This window comes from Artibeus jamaicensis, unplaced genomic scaffold (assembly GCF_021234435.1).
Source record: "Artibeus jamaicensis isolate MK-2021 breed Jamaican fruit bat unplaced genomic scaffold, CSHL_Jam_final contig_1998, whole genome shotgun sequence".
Taxonomy (NCBI): Eukaryota; Metazoa; Chordata; class Mammalia; order Chiroptera; family Phyllostomidae; genus Artibeus; species Artibeus jamaicensis.
The window spans coordinates 73,679-95,534 of record NW_026521407.1 but is presented as its reverse complement, the minus strand read 5'-3'; the positions used below and the strand labels follow the sequence as shown (position 1 = coordinate 95,534).

At 59.1% G+C, this 21,856-nt stretch overlaps 1 protein-coding gene across 3 annotated transcripts in view; it reads left to right on the top strand.

Annotated features, from left to right (window-relative positions):
- Positions 1-4,640: 4,640 nt before the first annotated feature.
- RARA (retinoic acid receptor alpha) overlaps positions 4,641-21,856 on the top strand; it is a 43,745-nt gene continuing 26,529 nt past the window's right edge. The window contains exon 1 of one of the 3 annotated variants that reach the window (XM_037129695.2): positions 4,641-4,693. The gene's annotated coding sequence lies outside the window, so the exon portion shown is untranslated. Of the gene's footprint in view, positions 4,694-13,656; positions 13,856-20,284; positions 20,303-21,856 lie in introns of those variants that run through there. The other 2 variants (XM_037129694.2, XM_053656203.1) reach the window with 2 other exon arrangements.

Here is a 21,856-nt window from a genome sequence, read left to right as displayed (position 1 = left end):
GAAGGGGGAAACTTCAGTTTGATTCATTTGGGAGATTGCTGCACTTTTGTAACTGAAGCAAATTTTTGGGATGCAAACCATATGTGATATGAATGGTCTGAGAACCAGTGACCAAGTCTGCTCTCCAAGCTCTTCTGCTTCCTCCTACCTTTCTGACATGAACTTGAGTTTAGGAACTTGATATGTGTGCAAATGATCTGTTGGCCACTGTTTCATTCACGCTGCCCACTGTATCCTTGCAATGTGATCTGGGCTACAGCAGGTGGTATGGGATAGAAGAAGGACACGCAGAGAGAGCCCTCTGAAATGAACACCACCCACGGGTGTGTGGCAGAGCATGATCTGTAGACGGGAGTCTGACTATTGTTTTTGCGCTCCTTTGGTGGAGAAGCCATTCCGTCTGGTGGTAGTCTGCGAGTGGAGAACACAGTTCTGTACGCAGAAGCCTGGGAAGTGTCTGGGGCTGTGAGGGTTAACCAGCATAATTGCAAAGATTGTCCGAAGGCTGATGGAAAGCAGAGACTGAAGGGGATTGAGAACAGATGCGAGGCTTGATTTAAATTACATTTTATTGGATGCTGCAGCCTTAAGAGACGTGACTGCTTTACAGTTTGTTTCCACACTGTGGGCAGCTGCTGTCTGTTCTGTGTCCACAGTAGGATCCTGCCCAAAAAGGAGCAGCCTCCCCACCTCGTCGCATTTGAGGCTTGGCGCCTTCCTCTCCACTACAGGGCTTGAGTCAGGAACATGGCTTGACTCGCAGTGGGGCTGCTGTGTATCCTCCGTGGCCCTGAGCCAAGACTGCCTTTGCAGATTCGAAGGGGCCAAGTTTCTTTCCCCTCTACCTCCTTTCTCTCCCTTTCCCCTGGTATTTGGAAATAGGGTTTTCTGTGTGCTGGTTTGTTAGTTTCTTTTCCTCAGGTTCTGCCCCCCAACTGTCAATTTCTAGGTCATTGCTGCTCTTAAGACTTCCGCAATTGGAACAGGGTTGGTTCTGTCAATGATGCGTGAAGCCGACCTAGAGTCCCTGCTTGGCTTCTGCTGCCCTTGTGGGAGCAAGAGCTGATGTATGTTTGTCAGTGAAGTCTTGAGTGTAATTCAGACAGCCAGGGAGCAGATTGAGAGGAGGAGGAGGAGGAGAGTCCTTTTCTTGCTGGCTTTTCTCACCGAGGCTGAGAGCTATGGGAAGGAGTGGGATTTTTAGTGGGATGGGATGGGCTCGTGGTTACTGGGTTTTGCCAGGATCAGAGGCCGTTTCACACGGAGCAGTGGCAAAGATGCTGACCTACATTCTGCCTCCTGAAGGTGGTTGGGTGTGTGTGTCTGTATCCTGGTTTACTTATTTATGTTTCTTCAAAGAAGCAGATTAAGCTTCCACAGAGTGTTGTTGGGTATCGCCATGGAAAGAACACAGACAATCACATCGGGGCGAATTTCAGCCCCAGCGCTGCCACTGATATTTCTGGCTCGATGAAGACTGGCTTGCGGCTGCGGAACTGGCAGGGGCGCGGGAGGTCCGAGCCGCCCAGAGATCAGGAAAGTGGGCAGAGCGCTCTTCTCTCCCCCACCACCCACTGTGGCTCCCCGCCTTTCATAAGCATCCTTTTAAGATACATGAGTAAGAACTTGGAAGTAGGAATGAGACAGACTTGGAGATTTAACAAAAATCTCTATAAAGAGGTGTCACCTTGGCCACTCAGGGAGACCCAAAGAGCGCAAGCTTGAGATTTTATTTACATTTGTGTCTGTCCCCGGCACTTAGTGCTTGGTACCTGGTAGGTATTGAGTAGATGTTGAGTGGACAGATAAATAAACCAAGTAAGATGCTGCCTTTCCTAAACATCCCTGATGCTTTTGCCCAGAGGTGGAGCAGGCCCCCTGGGAAAAGAAGGGTGCTTCATCTTACAAAATGGGTCTTGGCACAGTGGTGCAGGTTTATTGGCCTCACAGATGCGTTCCAATCGCTCCCTCTGATGTAGTGGTATTTTGCTCAAGGCAACTTCCATGTTGCTCCTAGGAGGCCTTGGCTAAGGAGAGTCCTCCCGACAGGCTGGGAGGAGGGGCGCCTGTCTGGTGGGTACCTGGTGTCCCTAGAGCTGGGCCAGCAGCTCCGCCTCTGGCTGGCAAGGGATTTAGGAAGAACCCACCTTTGATATCCCACTTTTTAACTTTTGGGGCAAGTTGTAACCTTAGGTTCTTCCCAAAAAGGTGTCCTCTAAGACATTCGGTTTTAAGGCACACTTAGCAGCAGGTCTCCCTCTTCTCAGAAAAGGCGCACTCCACTCTGCAGGTGGAGAAGGCTGTGCCCTCTGGTCTCGCCTGGATTGTCAACCCCAGCCCCAAGGCACTGGCGGTAGAAACTAATTGGGTGCAAGGGGCCTGGGTACCGAAGGCTGTCTGAAGACTGGCAAAAGGAGAGACCTAGCTCCTTTTTTAAGAAGCTCCTAATTGAGTTCTGAATCAGCCTCGCTCCCTTTGATCCCACCTCTTTTTCCCACACTGCCTGAAAGCGCTAGATCAGCACTTTACAACAAGGGTGCGCCGGCTCCCGCACCCGCCCCCCCCCTCCTGATGCTCTGCCGCCGCCATCCACGGCTTGTCTCCTTCAGTTAAGATAATGAAGATGCTGAGAGATAAAATGTGTATTTAATAAGGGTGGGGGTGGGGAGGCAGAAAGGGGCAGCCAGGGCCTTCCCTCGTTTGGGGCCTGGCCAAGACTGGAGCTGAAAGCAAAGCTAGAGTAAGACTTGGCCCCAGGGTGCGGGGGTTTCTGGGCCTCCATCCAGCTGACTTCACTGCCTGCTGTTTGCCCTAAATTCCCCCACCTCCACCCTCTCACCCCCACACTCCTTTTCTCTCTGCTTGCTCCCGGTGGGAAAAGGGAGCCTTGCTTCAACTTTATTTTCAGCTGGTAACGTGGCCTCTGGTGTGGTGTCCCCCAGCCCAGAGTCAGCTGCAAGGTCGGGCTAGGGCAGCCCCCTCTAGCCTGAGCCTGGAGAAGCTGTGGGCTCACAGTGTGGGGTGAGAAAAGCTGGCGTTAATGAAGACCAGCTGCCCGTCTGGGCTGTGCCTGCAGTTAGCTGGAGGCCAGGCTTTGGTGGCGGGTAGAGAGGTACAAGGGTGCGTGACCTCCATCCCTGGGCACAAGGATATCCTGTGGCAGCTGAGGCATGTGCTCTCTGGGCTTGGCTCTATCCTTAGTTTGTAAGAGAGGTGTCTGCTTCCCTCTTCCCCTACTCCTCCCCTTCCCAAATAACACTCAGCCCTTATTGAGCTTTATAACTGTAGTGGTGGCCCAGCTGAGATCTGAGGATCTCCAGGCTCTTTTGTAAACACTCATTAACTCCCTGGGAAGAGCCGAGAGCCCTGTTTAACAGCTGGGGGAGAACTGAGGCACATCGGGGTGAAAGGCCTGACCTGAGCTCACCCGACCGACCGCGGGCTCCACCCTAGGGCCTCTGTCCTGACTGTCTAGCTCCTTTCCCCAGTTCTTCCTGCGAGACACAGAAGGGGGCAGGGGCACTGCCGCTGCCCCTCCCCTTCTCGGGATAGGCCGTGCTCCCCCCCCCCTTCCCTCATTTCTGTCTCTGACTTTGCCTGGCCCTTCACCCCATGACATTTCCCCAACTCTGCTGCTGGGGCTGAGTGCAACTCTCCTTGCAAAACGTTCTTAGTCCAGCCCTCCGAAGACTCACTCCCCAGCCACCTCGCCCTGGTCCGCCTGGCCCAGCAAACCTGAGTTCTCCCTTCCCAGCTACCGAGAAGATCAGCTATCCTAAGCTGGGTCTGTAACCTTGAAATTGATGTAATTGTGTTAAGAGGCCCTTCTGGCCCCTGTATTTATCCCAAATGGTACCTGGGGAAATAATCTCTCTAACGTATTCATTCTGGAAAAGGTTCAGGATCCTATTAAGGACAGGGGAGGGGCACTACTTGACTCCTAGGAGCAGCATCTTGTTCTTCTACTGCCAACTGTCATTCCAGGCGGTGGACGTAGCAGGAGCCCAGCCCCACCTGCTTGTACTCTCACCTGTGTGTGTCTATTTGTGCATCTCAACACACTCCCAGGTACCCCTCAGTCTAAGAATATAAAGCTCCACCGGTTTCCGACTACCAACAAATGCTGTCCTTTTTACTCGCTGGAAATTAATGCCCGGCCTTGGGGTGGCTTCTGGGGCACTGAGGGATAGGGGGAGGGGTGTGGAAGTGAGGGCTCGTCCAGAATGAATATCCCCTTCCCCAAATTCTCAATAACTGAGCCGCGTAGGAGGAGGGGTAAGGAAACTGATCTTAAGCTCATCTTCAGCACCGAAGCCCAAATTCATTTTCTCAGAGTAGGCAGGAAGAAGTCTCTCTTTTCTCCTGTCTCATCCTCAGCCGAAGTCATCCATGTGCTGTGCGTTTGAGACGAGACTTTTCCTGTCCCCAGCCCATGACTCAGACCCCCGTCTTTCCCCCAGTGAGTTCTTCCTTCCCCGTTAGTCCTCAGCGCTGCACCCGTTGACCCAGTCCGGGCTGGTGGAAGAGGGCGGGAGAGCCAACGGCTGCAGAGTGGGCTTTAGGACCCAGCGGAAATGCGTGCCTCTTGCAGCAGCCTAACCCAGAAGCAGGGGGAATCCTGAATCGAGCTAAGAGGGCTTCCCCGGTTCTCCTGGGAACCCCGTTGCCCCCCTGCCAGCACACACCTGAGCAGGTAGGACCACGCGCACCCCTTCCCAATCCCCCTTTGGTCGCCTTCCGCCTGGCCTCTTCTCTTCTGATCCGGCGGCTCCCTCCTGCCTGTCAGGCTTTCCCATCCCTCCTCCCCCACTGCTCGCTGTAGTCCTGCGAGGTGGGAGCCTGGGAACAGTGGGGTGTCTGGACCTCGGCGCCCCTCCAGCGCCCTTCCTGCACTTCCCCAAGCCGTCCGCTCTCTAGCTAAGGATGGAAATCGGAGGGAAGGACTGCCCAGGCCCCACGCCCTTGCACCCTCCTTTGCAGTATTGCCCGATGCCCCTTCCCCCCTTCACCTCGACGGGGGACTTGGTGCTGGGGTGGTAGAGAGCGGAGGGAACCACAGCGGGACGGGCGCCTCCCTGAGGATTTCTGTCTCGCTTCCTCCGCGCCTCCCAGCCCCAGGAGCTCAAGACTTGGCCCCCGCTCCCTACTCACCTTGGAAAAGTAACATCTTCTTCCAGGCACGTCTCACATTTGGGTGGCCAGAGGCTCTGCTGGAGCGTGTAGAGGTCGTGGGGGGGGGGGGGGGGCGGGGGGGGGGGGGGGGGGGTCACCTTTCCTCTGAGGAAAGTTCTTTCAGCTTAATTAAGCCCCATCCCTGCCCAGACCTAGTGCAAAGATTCCCCCACCCCTGTGTGTGTGTGTGTGTGTGTGTGTGTGTGTGTGTGTGTGTGTGTACGTACACCATGCGGTTTGGTTGTAAGATCTATACGCTTTGGCTAGAGGTGGCTGAGTGCCCTGCCGGGGAGAGATCCCAGAGTATGGCCCAGGCTAGAAGAGGCTCAGCCCAGATGGCTGGGGAAGGGGGTGTGAACCGTATCGGGGAGGCCACCCAGCCTTGCCAGCTCCCTGGGCTACTTGCTGTCAGAGCCCCGAGCTCCTGGTATTACCCTTGAAGCTTCTTCCCTCCTGCAGGATCCCTGGAAGAAGGGCTGCAAGGCGCCCACTGATGACAGTGGCTTATTCTTCCCTCCAGTATGGATTCTGTTCTCTAAAGGTCCAGGGCATCTCATTCAGCAGGGAGTATGACTTGTCTGTGTGTGTGTGTGTGTGTGTGTGTGTGTGTGTGTACCTTGCTTCTGGGCATAGTAGCCGGGGGAGGGCAGTGATGGGAGAGACTGGTCATACTTCGAGGGAACTTCTCTGTGTGCGGGGGGTGAGTGGCATGTCCTCCGTACATCCACGTGTGGGGCTGTGCTCCACATTCCTCCATAGCTCCCTGAATTCCCTACGGGTTGGTTTTGGAGAAGAGGGCGGATACAGAGTTAGTTCTGCTCTTGACTCAGAAAGAAAAGTAGCGATTCTGGCTGTGAGCTGTGAACTGAGAACCAGAGGCCTGGATCTGAGACTCAGCCTGGCCGTTTCACTGTGCGCACACATGTAATAGTTTCTTCGCCCGCAAAATCGGCTATCGGTAACAAGCCCACTTGCCTGATAGGATACTGGGCCAAGACCCCATAAGACAATTTGTCATAAAGCTCAGTGCCAATGGTGGCTATGGCTCGGGGAGAGTTCTAGGGTGGGATTCTCTCCCTGAATCTAGGTCAGTCTCTCTGCCTTCGGTGTCCTTCCCCATCCCTGCCCATCTGCGTGATGGAGGAACCAGGCAGAGCTGTTCCCCCGGGGGCTGCAGAACCCCGCTAACACGCGTGGTGGCTGTTGCCAGAGAGCCCGTGGTCAGGAAGGAGAGATTCTCCACCAGACTTTTCTTCCTTGGGCTCCACACCTCCTCCCCGGAGTCCTGTCTCTATCATTCATTCTCTGCCATTCCTGCTCCTTGTCCTTGTCCCCGTCTCTCCCCTGCCCAGTGGCCTCCGTGTCCGGCTCACTGGGCAGGAGACCTGATCAGATTCGACAGCTGAGATATGTGTGGCGGCTGGGAGCAGGCGGGAGGGAAGCCAGTGGGAGGATGGTATGAGGGCTGCCCCTGGCACTGCCCGGGCCTCACAGGCACCACCTTGTGCCTGCTGACTCCTGGCTTGGCTTGGTCCCCAGGCAGGGGTACGAGGGGAAGCTCAGGAACCAAGGGGCTGGGGTCTAGAGATTAGTGGGGGGAAGAAACACTCCGCTTTGGTATTTGGTGGCCTGAATGTCACTCTCTCTGACTCTGACAGGGAAGGGAGGACAGCAGGTGAGAGCCAGGCTGGCCCCTCCCTTCCCTATTCCCATGACCCCACTTTCTTCTCTCTTCTTGTTCAGAAACGTGTTCACTTTCCCACCCAGCCCCTTGGGCCGGTTGCTCCTTATGGGTCAGGTCTGGGAGCTGCTGGGGCACCGTGCATGCGCCTCACTGGGGGCAGGCGGCCCCCCTCCCCGAGGTGTCTCACTCTGGGGCCAGGCGCCAGGACTCCTGGGTTCCCTGCCTGCCTCGTGGTGCAGGGCCGCCCTGCAGGCTGCGGGAGAGTCGCCAAGCTGGTTTGCTTCCTCCTGTGTGGGAAGGGCCGTCTCCCAGGGCAGGGAGGTGTCAGGAATCCCAGGTGGGACAGGGGTGGGGGCACCGTAGTCCCTGGCTCATGGCACGGAATCCTCCCTCCCAGTCTCCGACTTAGTTTGGCTGCTGTTCGGGCCTTTTCTAGCCTGCAGGCTTCCGTCTTCCCATGCGGGTAGCCAAGGTCTTCTGCGACGCTTTTTAGCTTATTTCCCATGGTCTCTGGAGGTGGCTGTTGAATCCCCTATATCTCCACCCATACATTTTCGGGGGGCAGGGGATCAGAATAATTGAGGCTGGGGTACTGTCTTGTCTTCCCTCCCGCTCGGCCAGGATGAAGGAAACCGGGACAGACTTCCCCACGCCAATTCCCTCCGCCCTGAACAGACCAGGCAGCAGAGCCAGACCCTGCCCTCTCGGTGCCCACAATGTGGTTGGCGCTGATTTGTCAGAAATTGGGAAGGTTTCCCTGCAGACCGCTCGCCTCCTCTCTTTTCCTCTCGCTGGGCCGGGACAGCTCTGTGATTGTAGGCACTTGTGGGCAGGCCTCTCCCCTAGGGGAGGGGTGTGGGCTGCCCCCGAGATGGCCAAGTTGGCGCTGGTCCCGGGCTGGAGTGCTGGACATGGCTCCGAGCTGGGAGTGTGTGGGGGAGAGCGGGACATGGGCCTCTCTGCCCCCCTCGTTTCCTGCTCTTTGGGCAGCCGTGGGCGAGAAAGGCTGCAGGGACTATTTTTAGTCGGTCTGTCCCCTGGCAGGAGGGACGTGCAGAAAAGCACGGGGAAGGCAGAGGGTCTGGCCAAGGTGAGGGTAAGGAGGCAGGCTGAGGCCTCAGGAAGGGCCAGAGGGGCAGCACATAGAGCGAGGAAGCACGCTGGGCAGGTGTGGGGTCCTGGGGAGAGGGTCCCGGCCCAGGTGCATGGGCTGGGGCAGGCAGGGGAGTCCGGGGACCCCTTAGGGTGTCTGTCCAACAAGGACCAGACTTTGAAAGAGAAAAGGCTTTAGAGGCCATCTAGACAGTCCCCTTACGGGGGGGGGGGGACTGAGGCCCAGTGAGGGGCTGTGACTTACCCCAGGACACTCAACTAGTCATTGGCTGCCCAGGCCCCTCGCACTGGCGTGCTGTCATCACGGTCCCTTGCCACACCTGTTTGTACCTAACCCCCTCACCGCAGCAAGGAGGGCCCTGGGCCGGGTGCCTGGTCTGTCTCCCCCTCTGCTGGTTTGTGCAGGGTCTCTGGTAAACCCCAGCTCGGTTTGTTTGCGTGTCTCCACCATGTGGACGGAGTCTGCGTCCGGGCTGGAAGGAGGTCAGGGCTGGGGTTTGTTTAGGTGGCCTGTGGCCGCTGGTGTGAACAGGGTGCTGGGCAGGTTCCAACAAGCGCACAGGCTGGCGAGCTATGGGGCTTGGAGACGATTTAGAGAAGGAGTGTCCCGTCTGACTCTGTTTCAGAGACCCGGGGAGGGCAGGGCATTTGCCTATGGTGACGGGATGGGCTGGGGACAGACCGAGGACTAGGATCCTGGTGTGCGTTTGCGGGCTCTCTGGTCGCCTTTGGGAGCCCTCATCCTCGCACGCCTGGGTCTCGGTGGTGGTTTGCTAATCCCATCAGCGATGGAAGGGAGCAGGCTGAGGAGCAGGGAGGTTAGCACAGGCTTGGAACCCCCAGGTGGAAGCGAGAATTTGGAGGCCCAGAGGCAGGTCAGCTGGCTGGGGTGCTGGGGGTGGAAAGGACAGTGGAGAGTTATGGCTCTTCAGGATTCCTGGGGCCACCGCGTGGCACGGGCTGCAGGAGGAGCCACTCCACAGACTGACGTCAGTGGTGCCCCCCTGGAGTTGTCCGGGGCTCCGCCTGTGTAGCCAGATTTGGCACTTTGGCCCCCACCCTTTTTCTTCGAATTAGCTTCGGATCCAGCTGGCAGGAAGCGTCCCGGATGGACCTTAATCCGACACCCATTCCCCCACCCCGCCTGTGCCACTCAGCGTCTCCTGTTCCTCGGCAGCCCCCCCTGCCCCCCCCCAAGCCTGTCTCCGTGGGCCACGAATGTGGGAGAGGAGCCCTTCCCCCTCTTTCCACACCGTGTCTGTCTCTGGGGGGCTGATTTATCATGCTGCCCCCATCAGGCCTGCTGCAGTGCGTGAGAAATCAATAGCGCAAATGGATTGAGGTTGTTCAGCCTGTCGACGCCCCGTGGGCCCCATCTACTCTCCTGGGACTTGGGGAGTTACTCCGTCCCCTTCCGGCTCCACGAACGCAGAGAGACACACACCTGGTGGTGGCTGCAGCCAGAGCGCTGGGCGGGAATGAGTCTTTCGGTCTGTCTGCCTCCTGTCTCCGTCCTGATCGTTCTCTCTCCTGGTCTTAGCCTGACAAATACTCCTGAATGTTTCTTTTCTGGCTTTGGGTGGAGCGAGGGCGGAGGGGCTTCCAGGGCAGTCGGCTGCCAGCCAGAGGTGGGAGGGAAGCAGGTGGGCGAGGAGGACTGTGCCCAGAGAGGAGGACTAGCTGGGGAAGGGATTGGGTGACGGCCCACCCCGTCGGCCTCCGGTAACTCAATGCCTGCACCCCACCCTCCCGATTCCCCTCCTGCTCAACAACTTCAGCAGCTGCTGGCAGAAGCAGGGCTGGCAGGAGCGTGTATGAGTGCGTGTGTATGGAGGGGGCTGGGGCGGTGAGGGGCTGTGGGGGCAGGAGATGCTGCCAGGACATGTTAAAGGAGACTCGTGGCTCTGGTACAACTTGGGTGGCAGGAGGCGGTAGGGCTGGTGGGAGAGTGGGTGGTGATGATGGGTAGGGGCAGGCCGTTGAGGGGGGCGCTAACTCGGGGCAGCCCGGGGGTCTCACAAAACTTGCCTGCACTGGAGCAGGGCCTGGTGTGGTAGGGGCGGGCACGGAGAGGGGCAGGGGCGCCCACGGCCGTGACTTGCCTCAGGATACCTGTTCTTCACCAGGGGGCGCATGTCACCATGAAGGACACAGCCTGTCCCTGTCCTCAGTCCCCAGGCTGTGCCTGCTGGGCATCACAGTCTGGGTGACTAAGTCACTTCTGTCCTGGGGCTGGCAAAGTGCCAGGCTCAGCTCTTCTCGGTAGGTGAGTCACTGCCCTGGCATCTCCCCCGGATGCAGCTGAGTCACCCGCCTGTGCCTGCTGGGCAGGTGGGCACTGTGCTTGGGGTGGGGCTGGGGGGGCCTGTGTGTCGGCCCGGCGCCTTCTCTGATCTTTCTCTCGTGTGCCCTGGCCCCAGACTTAGGCCTGCAGAGCCAGGCAAGGAGGGCATTGCTCCCATGTGCTCTGCTGTGGAGATGGAGGAAGAGGTGGCAGGGTGCTGCCTGGAAACAGACTGGATTTGGAGTAAAGGGGGGCAGGTTAAGGAGGCCACTGTGGGTTTGTCAGCTCTGCCACTGACAAATGACCTTGGGCAAGACAATTTCTTTTTTGAGCCTCAGGTTCCTCATCTGTACAATGGAACCAGGAGTCCTACCCCAGAACACCCTTCTGGATGGGAGAATCGAATGGGGTGGGGCCATGAGGATGCGTAAGGGTGGGGCTCCTTTGGGGAGGAGCTGGGAGGAGCTAGGAGGCTGGGGAGGGGGAAGAGGCGTCACCTGAAGCCGGTTGCAGTTCCAGCAGACATCTCCCACCCCACCTGCATCCAGGTGGTCTTGGCAGACTCTGTTCAGATGGCCAGTGATTCAGTTCTCTAGGAGCTCCCCCTGAAGCTGTGAGGCAGGCTTTGTTTTGTTAGAAGTGTGGGCCTTCCTGGGGTGTCTCAGCTATTTTGTATCTCCTTCGACTGCTTTGACTGCTGTGGGTTGCCTCTGGCCTTGCACAGTCAAGGCTCTCGGGTTTCCCAGGAGGATCCCTGTCTTGGGAAACAAGTGGCTCAGGCTTCTCCCGCAGCCCTTCTGTGTGCTGGGCAGAGCGGAAGGGCGGGTGCCCAGGAGTGTCTTTCCTAAAGAGTGAGGAACCCCTAGGCCCGTGGCACGCCCCCCCACCCCAGCCACCATCATCTCCTGTCCTGAGTTAGGGTCCCTGGTGGATGGTGGGTAGGAGCCTGGCTGTGGCCCCAGCACAGCTGGAATGCAGCTGCTGCTGCAGATTGGACTCCTGGCCTCCCACCTGGGACCTCTCCTGCCTTCCGGAGTCAAGCCTGGGGAGGGCTAGGTATAGGAGAGGCAGCACTGGGGACCTGGGCAGGAGGGAGTGCACTGAAGGTGTGCAGGCTGTGTGCGTGTTCACACTAAAGCCAGTGCACGTGTGTCTGACTCCCCGTGGCAAGCCGGTCTGTGGGTGCACGCATTTCTTCCTTCGTCTGCACACAGGTCTGCTGCGATGTCTCTTTAGGAGTGTGCCCCACCCTCTGCCTCATGTCCTTGTGTGTCCACAAATGCCTGTCTTGCATGTGCTTGTTCTGTGTGCCTATGGATGTGCATACATGGGTGCCCTGGGCATGCAGGGGTACACATATGTGTGCTCTGAAAGTGCATGTGGTGTCTTGAGTTTGCATTTGTACACCTGACTCTCAGCATACCTGATGCCATGTGCCGGCAGGTGTATGTGAAGGCCACCCTCGGTGGAAGGCAGTGTACCTGCGATTATGCACACTTGCATTTTTGTGTTCATGATCCTTCCCCTCTAGCCTCAGCTGGAAGGAAGACTGGTGGAATCTAGGCCAGGGGCAGCTTGTGCGATCTGGGGGTGGCTGATGCTGCGTCCCCTCCCGGCTGGTCCCTCACCAGGGCGGTGCCCCTGGTTGCTAGGCAGAGCTCAGGTTGAAGGCCTTTGGGGGGCTCGGGGGAGAAGGGGTTAAGCGTTGGCGTCCACATCTGGGAGCCATTGGCGCATTCCTGCTGGCTGAGCGCATGTTTGCGGATGGATCTGGACAGGACAGGGCGGGAGGGGCTGGGCAGGCGGTTCACACCGGCGGACGGAAATCCAGACAGGAGCGGGAGACAGCCGGGCCCAGCGGGCGGGAAGGGGCCTGGGGAGGCGCTGCCAGGCGCTGTCCGGGCACCTTACCCCTGCGCCGGACCTCAGGGCAGAGCATCCTGCAGACCCGGCTTGTCTTACCTTTCCAAGGCTGAGGGCCAAAGCTGGGGAGAGACCATCAGATACCTCAAGTCTAGACCCGGCTGCGTAACCAAAGCGACAGTGGATAAAACCTCATGTCCGCTCCTGGCCTTCGGGTTCTTCCGTCTGTAAAGCAGGGGGGCCGTGGACCAGTGGGTTTGGGAGCGCTGCCAGTCGGGCCAGTCCTCTGGGCTGGAGGCTGGGGAGTGTGGCACTTCCCCTTCCAGTGGGAAGTTCTGTGGGGGCACTTGTGGCCACTTCTCTAACTGGGAAGGGGGGGTGTTCCCTAGTGATTCCACTTCCACCCTGCTCCCCAGACTGCTAGAGATGGGGACATGACCCTCTCAAACTGGAGTCGCAGGCTGGGAGGGGTATGCAGCTGTGTTGGGGACTGGGGTCTTGAAGATGGAAAGGGATTCAGACTCTGCCCCACTGGAACAAGAATGCTAGCGTTGCCCTGGACGGTGTGGCTGTTGGTTGGAGCGCCATCCGGAAGGGTCCCGGGTTCAATTCCCAGGTTGTGGGTTCGGGGCAACCAATCGATGTTTCTTCTTTCTCTCTGTCCCTTCCCCTCTCTCTCTAAAAGAAACAATGAAAGAAAATGTCCTGGGTAAGGATTAGAGAGAGAGAGAGAGAACACTCAAGGTTCATTGGCTCCTCCAGCCTGGGCCAGGAGAGAGAAGCTTGAGTCCAAGAGAGTTCTCTAGAATGGAGGGGTGCTCCTGGGCGCCCCCTGCTTCGCTCTTGGAAGATCCAAGAACCGCTGCTCTTTTAGGGGAAGGCTACAGGGTGCGGGGCTGCTGAGGGCTTGAGGAGGGCCAGAGTTCCCCTAACCTACAACCCACTCGAGCTGGATAAGTTTTGGGGGGAAGACGACAGAGGAGTGTACTTGAGGGACGTCTACCTACTTTGGCTCTCCTTTTTTTGCAGATGAGAAAATTAAGATTCAAAGAGAGGAACCGACTTGCTTAAGGTCACACAGCTCTCAGCTCCAAATGGTCCCCGGAAGAGAATTATAATTATGGGAGTCAGGGGCTTGACAGCTAGGGCTGGAGACACTGTTCACTTCCACATCACACCGCATCTTCTCAGGTTTAAATGTGTGTGTGTTGTGGGGGGGGTGTTGGGGGGAAGGGAGTGGAACACCACATACTGCAGTCCTTTCTCCACCTAGCTCTTTCCCCAGTCTTCCCGCAGAACTTCAGCTCCTCGCTCTGAAGCTCTCCTTCTGGGGCAGAGGGAGGGATTCTCACAGATTCCCACGGTCCAGCCCCCGGCTAGGCGCAGCTCCTTTAAGACTCTCCCAGCCGCAGGTCTACTAAGGAGAGCGGGGTGGAGTGTGATGCTGTGGGTCCGCCCCTGCCTGCTGATTGGTTGGTGGGCGGGCAGGGGCGTTCCTCTGGGAGAGGGCCTCCCCTAGCTCCGTACCCTCCGCCCCCCAAGTCTGGGGCTCAGGGTAAAGTTTCAGCCTCCGCACGTGACTCGCCATGGCCGCTGCCTTCGGCCCGCGCAGCTGAGCCGCGGCGGTCCCTCGGACGGCTTCTCTCCCCGGATCTCTTGCCCCTGACGCCGAGTAAAACCAAGGCAAAGGGTCAGGACCAACGTGGTGCCCGGAAGGATTGCATCCCCCCCGCTCTGAGGTAACCTCTACCCCGGGGATTTTGGAAGAGCCCCGGGCTCCCGTAGGCATCGGGGCCCCTTGCTCTGCTCCTGATAGGAGCTGCCGGTGCGGACCCGGTGCCGGGCGGGTTCCCAGGGAAACCCGGGGTTTCCTGGGCTTCCCAGCCCGCTGATGCCATTCCCAGGGTGGGGGAGCCCTGTCTGTGCGCCTGTCTTCGCCGGTGTCATCGCGCGCGCAGCCGGGAGGCGTCTGGGGCAGTCTGCCGCGCGCAGGAGCTGTGGCAGAAGCACTGCTGGGAACTCTTGCTCTCTCAATCTTTTCTCTTTAGAAACTAACAAAACAAAAAGACTTTCAAACCTGTTTGGGGAGAGATCGGATGCCCAACGGACTAGCCCCCTCCTTCTCTCCCTCCTGTTATCTGAGCCGCCCTGTGGTTTGGGGAGAATCAGCCTGGGGGCCCACCCCCACCACAGGCAGCCGGCTTGGGGGGCGGGGCCCGCTCAGCTGGTGTCCCCCGTGGAGTGAGGGGAGCAGTCAGAATTGGGTGTGGGAACCAGGGCAGTCGGGGGAGGGTTGTCTCCGGGTCTGGTGCTCCTGGGGGGTTGTAGAAGCTCTTTGGGTGAGAGGAGGATGTAACAGATTGGTCGACTTTGCTCTGCTGAGGGTGCCTGGGACCTGGTGCCACCCACGAGGTGGGGAAGCTGCTAGCCAGATGTGTTTCTGGGAGGGGGCACTGGGAAGTCAGCTTGGCTATGCCCCCTCTTCTCTCTAGGCACTGCCCTATAGTCTGGCTGCTCAGTGGGAAGGGGGTCAGGCCACCAGAATGCTAGATTGAGGATGTGCACCGACTCATATGGAAATCAGACCGAAAAACAGCCCCCACCCGAGCCTGGGAGACATTTACCAACTACTCTGGCTTGGGGAGGATGTCCACCTGGTGTGGGCAACCCTCTTCTGTAACTAGATTGCCTTCTGACTGCCTGCTGTCTGCACGTGTGTATGTAAGTGCTCTCCAAGGGATTTGTCCCTGAGAACACTTCCCCACTCCCCTGACCCCTGCTGCATACCCCCAACTTCTGCACACCTCTCACTTCTGCTGACCACCATCCTCTGCCCTCAGTTTCCTGGTTAGGAGTTTCAGGGATGTCTCTCGTCTGCTTCCCTGGCTTCAGTGGTCATAGGGCAGGGTTGTTCTGAGGAAGTGGTTCAGTAAGAACACCAGGTCTTGCTGGGAAATGGGCTCAAGCCTTAAACTGAGGCTCATCCTCCAGGGCCTTGTGCTTGACGGGGAGGCTGGGCCGGGGAAGCCCCAGGTTGGAGTGGGGATGACTTGGAGCCTTGGGGCTTCCCCTGTGGGGGGCGGGTGGAGATGAGTCTGGGGGAGGGAACAAGAGAAAGAAGACTTGGAGCTGGAGGAAGAAGGCGGGGGCATTCATGGAGTCAGGGAGTTGGTGGCTGTGAAAGATACTGGTGTGCTGGGAGGGGCTGGGACATCAGTTCTGCCTGGGAGTCTGCGCTGTGTGGGTCCTGAGATAGATGGGTCACTAAGGTCAGACTTGCGTAGGCCCTTGGGACCCGAGGATCTCGGATTCGGAGGGATGCTGAGGGTACGAATGAGCGCGCATGAGGTGGTCAGTGCAGAGTGCCACCCCCAGACTGTGGAGGGCCCGGGCAGCTCTTGGCAGACCCTGGGGCTTGGAATGGCTTAATTCTGGCTGTCTCCTCTGCCCTTCAGTTTCATCCTCAGTGCCCCTGCTACTCCTCTGGGTCACCTCTGCAGTCCCCCTCCCACTCCCAATCATGTGGCAGCCTGGCAGGAAGCTAGCTGTGGGCACACCATCCTGATCACCCCCATGCATTCCCCGCTGGGCACAGTCACCCACATGTGCCATGACGCGGTTCCTGCCACCCTGTCTAGTGTGGGGGAGAGGACATTATCTGAGTGGCCCTTCAGGTCTGTTTTGGGGACATTGACCCACCCCCCCCAGTTAGTTTCCCTTCCCCTGAATCATCTGGTCTTGGAAGTTGGCTTGCCCTCTGGGACCCTCACCCCGCCCACCAGGCTGGTACTTGTGCGGACTCTAGGGTCTTAGGTGGGGTGCTTCTCAGAACTATGTGACTTGAGGGTGGGCCCTGTCCCAGAACATGAACCTCGGTGCCCAGCGCCCTGTCCTCTGAGTGGCAGAGGTGGGGTAGGTGTGTTTGGGTGTCTATTTGTGAGCACTCTGAGGTCTGGGGTGAGGGGCATCTGGGAAAGGTAATTCTGTCCCTATGACAGATAAACAGGGTTATCCCCACTTGCCCAGCGCCCCACACCCCTTTCTGGTGGTGGTGGTTTGGGGAGTGTGGGAAGCTGGCAAGGGCCTTGGCAAGATGGCCAGGGTTGTCTTGACCTACTGGGTGTGGGGAAAGGAGTGTGGCAGCGATGCCCCAGCTCCCCGGGCTTTGGCTGCACATCCTCTTTGCTGCCTGCTGTCTTCCCTCCCCGCGTTCCCTCTCCACCCTCTGGCTGCTGTCTGGAGCCCACACGGTTTGTGGGGGGATGTGGGGTGAGGGTGAGTGCCTGCCTCTCCGTGTGTGTCCAGGGAGTGTTCTGGAGACTGGCAGAATTGGCTGAGGACGTCTGGGTGTCCCCGCAGGGTGGGCGGTGTGCAGGGACCAGGCCCAGAGTGTGAGAATGTGTCAGGGTTGGTGTGTCTGTCCCCAGTCTGGCTCGGGTGTGGGTGTCTCTTGCTCCGTCTGGATCTTGCCTCCCGCTCCAGTCCCCGCCCCCCCCCCCTTCCCCAGCTGGGACCGCCTGCTTGCTCTCCCTCTCTCTCCGCAACTGGAGCCTCCCTTGCTTGTTCCTGGAATTTGGAGAGGAGGAGGAGGAGGAAGAGGCAGGCAGACAGACCTCCCACACTCCAGCCCGCCTGCTTGGCATCATGGGGAAATGAAATAGGCGCTATGGAACTAGGGTTGCCGTGGCTTCCCCAGACCCTCAAACACACATTGCAAAGTGTGGGGGGCAGGTCTGAGGGAAGGGGCATGGGTCCCCCACCCGCCGCCAGCTGGCAGCAGCGCCTCTTTCTTCCACCCTGCATCCTGGCTGCCAGGGCCCCTGCTGGGACCTCCAGGCACTACTGTCAGCCTGGAGGGGGGCGGCGCAGAGGGGGGGATTAGACTGCTGCCAGCCTGGCCAGCACCTGTTGCCAACCCCCAGCCCTGTAACTAGAGCCGGCTGGGAGGGGGCTGCAAAATGACAGGTGGAATTTCTGCAACCAGGCACCCCCCACCCTTAACCCACTAGATATGCCTTTCCCTTCCCAGAACAAGGAAAGCCTGCTCCCTTGCAAGGGTCAACCTGATCTCATGGGTGATGTCCCTGTCCTTTGTGGGGCAGGGTCTGGAAGATGGGAAAGGGGATGAGTTTACTGCTGTTTGCCCAGTGACCCCCCATTGGCTGCAGAGCCAGGCTGCCCTTGGTCAAGTTTTCTGAGCTCTGCTGCTCTGGCGGGGCTGGGGGCATGGGGGTGTGCGGTTGGGGGTGGTTCTGTGTTAATATTTTAATTGCATAAAAACTGGGAGCTCAGCTCCAGGCCAGTGGGGAGTCTGGGTCTGGCTGGCCTCCCGGTTTGGGCTAAATATAGTCTGGGACATCTGCAGAGAAGGGGAGGGGAGTAGAGGGAGTTCCACTCCCCCCACCTCTGGCCAAGGTGCCCTCTCTGGGCGGGCACCTTGGAGCAGGGAGGGGCATTCCTCAGCACAAAAGGCAGGGGAGAGGTGGGTGGGGGTGGGCGCCGCTGAGACCTCCCCGGCCCGGAGGCCAGCGGAAGCCTGGGCTGAACCCGGAGGCTGAGGACAGCACCGGAGCGGGCGCGGAGAGCTGGTCCAGTGGCTCTGCTCCCTCTCCTCAGAGCTGCCCGAGGTCAGGCAGCCTTCCTGTGTCACTGCACCCTGCTGTGTGTCATCGTGACCCTCTCGCTGTGTGCTGTGTGCCCGTGTGTACACACACCTACCCTGAGGTGACTCCCTCTCGGTCCCTCCCCCAGAACCTCTGTGCCCTGGGTCCTACTGCAGGTCCCAGCCCTTCTGCCTTCTGTCCCTTGCCCCACAGTGAAACCTTCAACCCAGGAATCGAGACTCGAGAAGGGGAAGCTGTGGTGGGGAGTTCTCTGATCTCCAGTCACGGCAGGAAGTGGAGGGGAGGGGGGCCCAAGGGGGGGAACCGTGAGTGGCAGGCGTGGAGGGAGGGCCCGTCAGTCCTGCGACCAGCCTGGCACACTGGTGGGGGGGGTGGCCACCCTCCTAGCCACCCCTCTTCCCTCCAGCTCCAACTGGGGGAAACTTAGAAGACAGCTGATTTCCCAGGGGCTGCTAACAATCTTCACCCTCCCCACACTGAAAAAAAAGTCTTCCTGTCATGTGACTGTCACTTCCTGTCCCACTGTGGTTCCCGGGATGTTTGTTGTTGGTTGCCATGGAGATGGCCACTGTAGGCATTACCCTGGTTCTTGTGGGGAGGAAGGTGCCCCTCCCCCTAGGCCCACAGTTGGGGGGGTTTGGGGGGACCTGCCTAGGGGGCTGTTTCAGGCTGAGTGTGTGTGGTCTCTGATGCCCCAGATTCCCTAGACCCCCCCAGGCTTCTGTCTGTGGGAAGGAGTGACAGCTACCTACTCAGACGAGCAGTGGGGTGACTGGGACCACATCTGGGTGTGCGTGGCTGTGGCTGACTGTGTGAGTCTGACTGTGTGAGTCTGACTGTGCGGACCCTGTCCCCTCCAGCCTGGACCCAGCCGCCTTGTCAAGATGCCAGTTCATGTCTTTCTTTAGTTTTGGAGCTTTCTCCCATCCTGTGTTCTCATGGAAACGACCTTTCCCAGGGAGTTTCTGTGGCCTCTTGGGGTCCAAGCTGCAGTGGGGTGGGGCCGTGGGCAGGATTCCTGGTTGTGTGTGTTTGGGGGGGGGTGGGAGGTGGTGCCCCCCTCACGCAGAGCCTGCATCAGCTTCTCCTGACCCCACAGGCCTCAACATTAAGGGGCAAGCCATAGGGCTCACTCACCACACCCCTTCTGGGCTCCTCTGTTCACTGGGGATGGAGAGGGGAAGAGATTCCCCCAAGTTCTAGCCCCAACTGAGTAGTTGGGTGTGGAGTAGGAAGTTCCTGGGGGGTCGATGGAAGGGGTGTGGGGCGGGGCAGAGTCTGAGTCAGGCCTGGTCTGGGGCCAGAGCCAAAAGGATATCCTGAGGCAGCAGTGGGGGGCGTTCCCGGCTTCCCTGCAGCCTGGGTCCCCAGGGAGGGGTGCTGGCTGGGAGGGGGCTGGTACCACTGAGTCCCGCTGGCAGCCTGCCTGCACTGGGATTCAGACTCTGGGCAGTCCCTGGGTGGGGCAGAGTGGAGGGGCTGGGGGATTGCCATAGCCACACACACACACACACACACACACACGCACACACACGCACACACGCACAGGCACTACCTGTGCACACTGTCCGTCCAACGCCCCTGGTGTGAGTGGGTTGTGCTGCCTACACCGTGGAGGTTCGGAGGCCCTGGTGAGTGGGCAGCTGCCAAGGTGAGGGTGGGGAAAGCCCCATGCCAACATGGGTACAGGGACGGTGGTTTCCAAGCTGGGGGGTCCCCTTCTGTCTGTGCCCCTCTGGTCCCCCTACCTGGACAAAGCCGCCTTTGTTTGGTCCACACCCCTGTGGTCTGGCTGCGGCCTAGGCTGGCTCATCTCTTCCTCTTCCTGTTTCTGCCTTCCCCAGGGCTGCACCCTCCTCTCGAGGCCTGGGCTGCCCCTTGCCCTTTCACCTACTCTGCGCGCAGAGCGGACGACTTCAGCTCTGGTTCCGTGGGGCAGCCGCAGCCCCCTCGGGCTTTGGGGGTCCTGAGCACAGCTCCCACGGGGCTCTGGTCCATGGAGGTGCAGGAGTTGGGGGCCCCACCCTGCCCATCAGAGACCCCCATTTCCTCTTCCTAGAACTTGGCCTGTTCTGGGCCTTGGGCTTGTCCAGTTGCACCTTCTGCCTGTTACGCAGTCACCACTGAGACTGTGGCAGGTGGAGGCCAGGCAGCCCTGGGCAGCGGGTGCAGCGCCTGAAGCGGCGGGGGGTGGGGGGCACACACACGTTACAGAGACCTCAGACCCACCATTGTCGAACCCGCAGCCGTGGTGGGGCAGTGGCAGCATCTGGAGGAAGACACCGGACTTCAGCCCACCCCTTGCCCCTCCAAGGACTTGCTTGGGGCCTGCATGTGCTCAGGGCAGGTTTTCAAACAAGTCCTGGCCCCAGCGAGACAGGCCCAGGGTTCTGAAGGAGCTGGTGGGGAAGAGGTGCCCCCCACCTGTCCCAGCCCGGTCCATGTGATCCTCCTCACACCTTCTAGGGTTGGTCTTCCTGCAGCCCAGACCCTGGGGAGCAGAAGGTAAACAGAGGGCCAGAGTATGGACTCATGGTGCGGTGGGGCGTGCCAAGGAGAGGGGTAAGAGCCTTAGCCAGGGGACCCCTGGAAAAAGGGAGTAATGGTCATCGCTGCTTCCCAAACCCTGCCTGAAGACTGAGGTGTGTGAGGGAAGGGAGAGGTTGTGGCTGTGTGTGTGTGTGTGTGTGTGTGTGTGTGAGAGAGAGAGAGAGAGAGAGAGTGTACGTTCCTGGAAAGTTTATAAATAATTCCAGCCCTCTGTTCTGGTTTGAAATCTGCCCTGCCCCGCCCTGCCCGGCTCCTGGCCGGGCAGGGGGTCCAAAGGTGCCAGGTGTTTGTCTCTGCCAGGGCTGGAGTTCCCGCCCACACCCCCCCAAGTTGAGTTTGAGCTTTGGGTGTCATTTGCATATGATTCATTGACTGTCTAGAATTGTTAGGAAACCCCCTGTCCCCCTTCTCTTGAGCTCCCCAATCCTGATTTCCTTCTGTCAGTCTCTCTGGGACTGCCTGATTTCTGCTCAGGGGGAACCGTTGTTTCGGGGGAGCCTGTGGAGCAGGGAGGAGAGAGAGCGAAGGAAGGGGGTCTGCCTGGGAAAGCTGGGTTTGCAGACCCCTGGCTTCTATCCCGCTGAGGATAGGGGAGGAAATGGTCAATTTCTCTTCCGCTCCTACCCTCCCCAAATCCGAAGGTTTCCCTTTTTTGGTTTGTGAAATGAAAGAAGGGAATTTGGGAAAGGGCTGTGGTCAGGCCTCCACCCACATGCTGAGTATCCCTCTCCCCCCACATCCCTCACCTCAGTCTGGGGGAAGCGGACCCTGGCAGATGGGTGATTCTGCTGCCCTGCCCTGTCCGCAGACGCTAACCCTGGCTGGGGAGAAGGAAGGGAGGCACCGGCTGATGCCGAGAGGTGTGGGGAGGGCGGGACCCTGCGCCCCACACCTCCTGTCTGCCAGGCACCCTGCTAGGTGCTTTCCAGGACTTTTATCTCTTAAATCACACAACCGTCGGTTGAGGTAGGCAGTCCACAGGCGAGTAAACAGATGCTTAGAGAGTTTAAGTGACTTGCCTAAGGTCACCCAGAGTGGCAGAGCTGAGATTTGACCCATCAAACCTCCGCTTCTTTCTTCCATCTTCAGGGCTCAGCCAGCCCCTGCCTTTTCCTCTAGACCTGAGACCCTGGGAAATACAACGAATGGGTGGCTGGGGACATCCGACCCCAGGGAGGGACACTGGCACCTTGGTGAGGGAGGCCCCAGTGGGCAGGGGTGTGTGGCTGGTGGCAGGTGCTCCAGCCCCCCTCCCTGCTGCTGTGCGGAGTCTGGGCTCAGTGCATCTGAGGTGTGGGCCTGTGGTTTTCTCTCCCTCCAGGGAGGGCGCCTGTGGGCAGTGGAGGCGGCGGGCACAGGGTGGAGGTCGGAGGTGGGTAGGTTGTTCTCCCTTTCTCTGGTGCTGGTTTCGATTCTGCGATGGTGTCTTCTCCACCCCTGGGTGCAGGGGGCCGGGGCCCAGGTGTCTCCTCGAGGGTCACAGCGCCAGAGGGACCTTCTGAGGCAGAGCCCTGTGCTCTTCGGCTCTGTCCCCGTCCCCCATGCCCTTGCCCAGCCCTCTTTTCT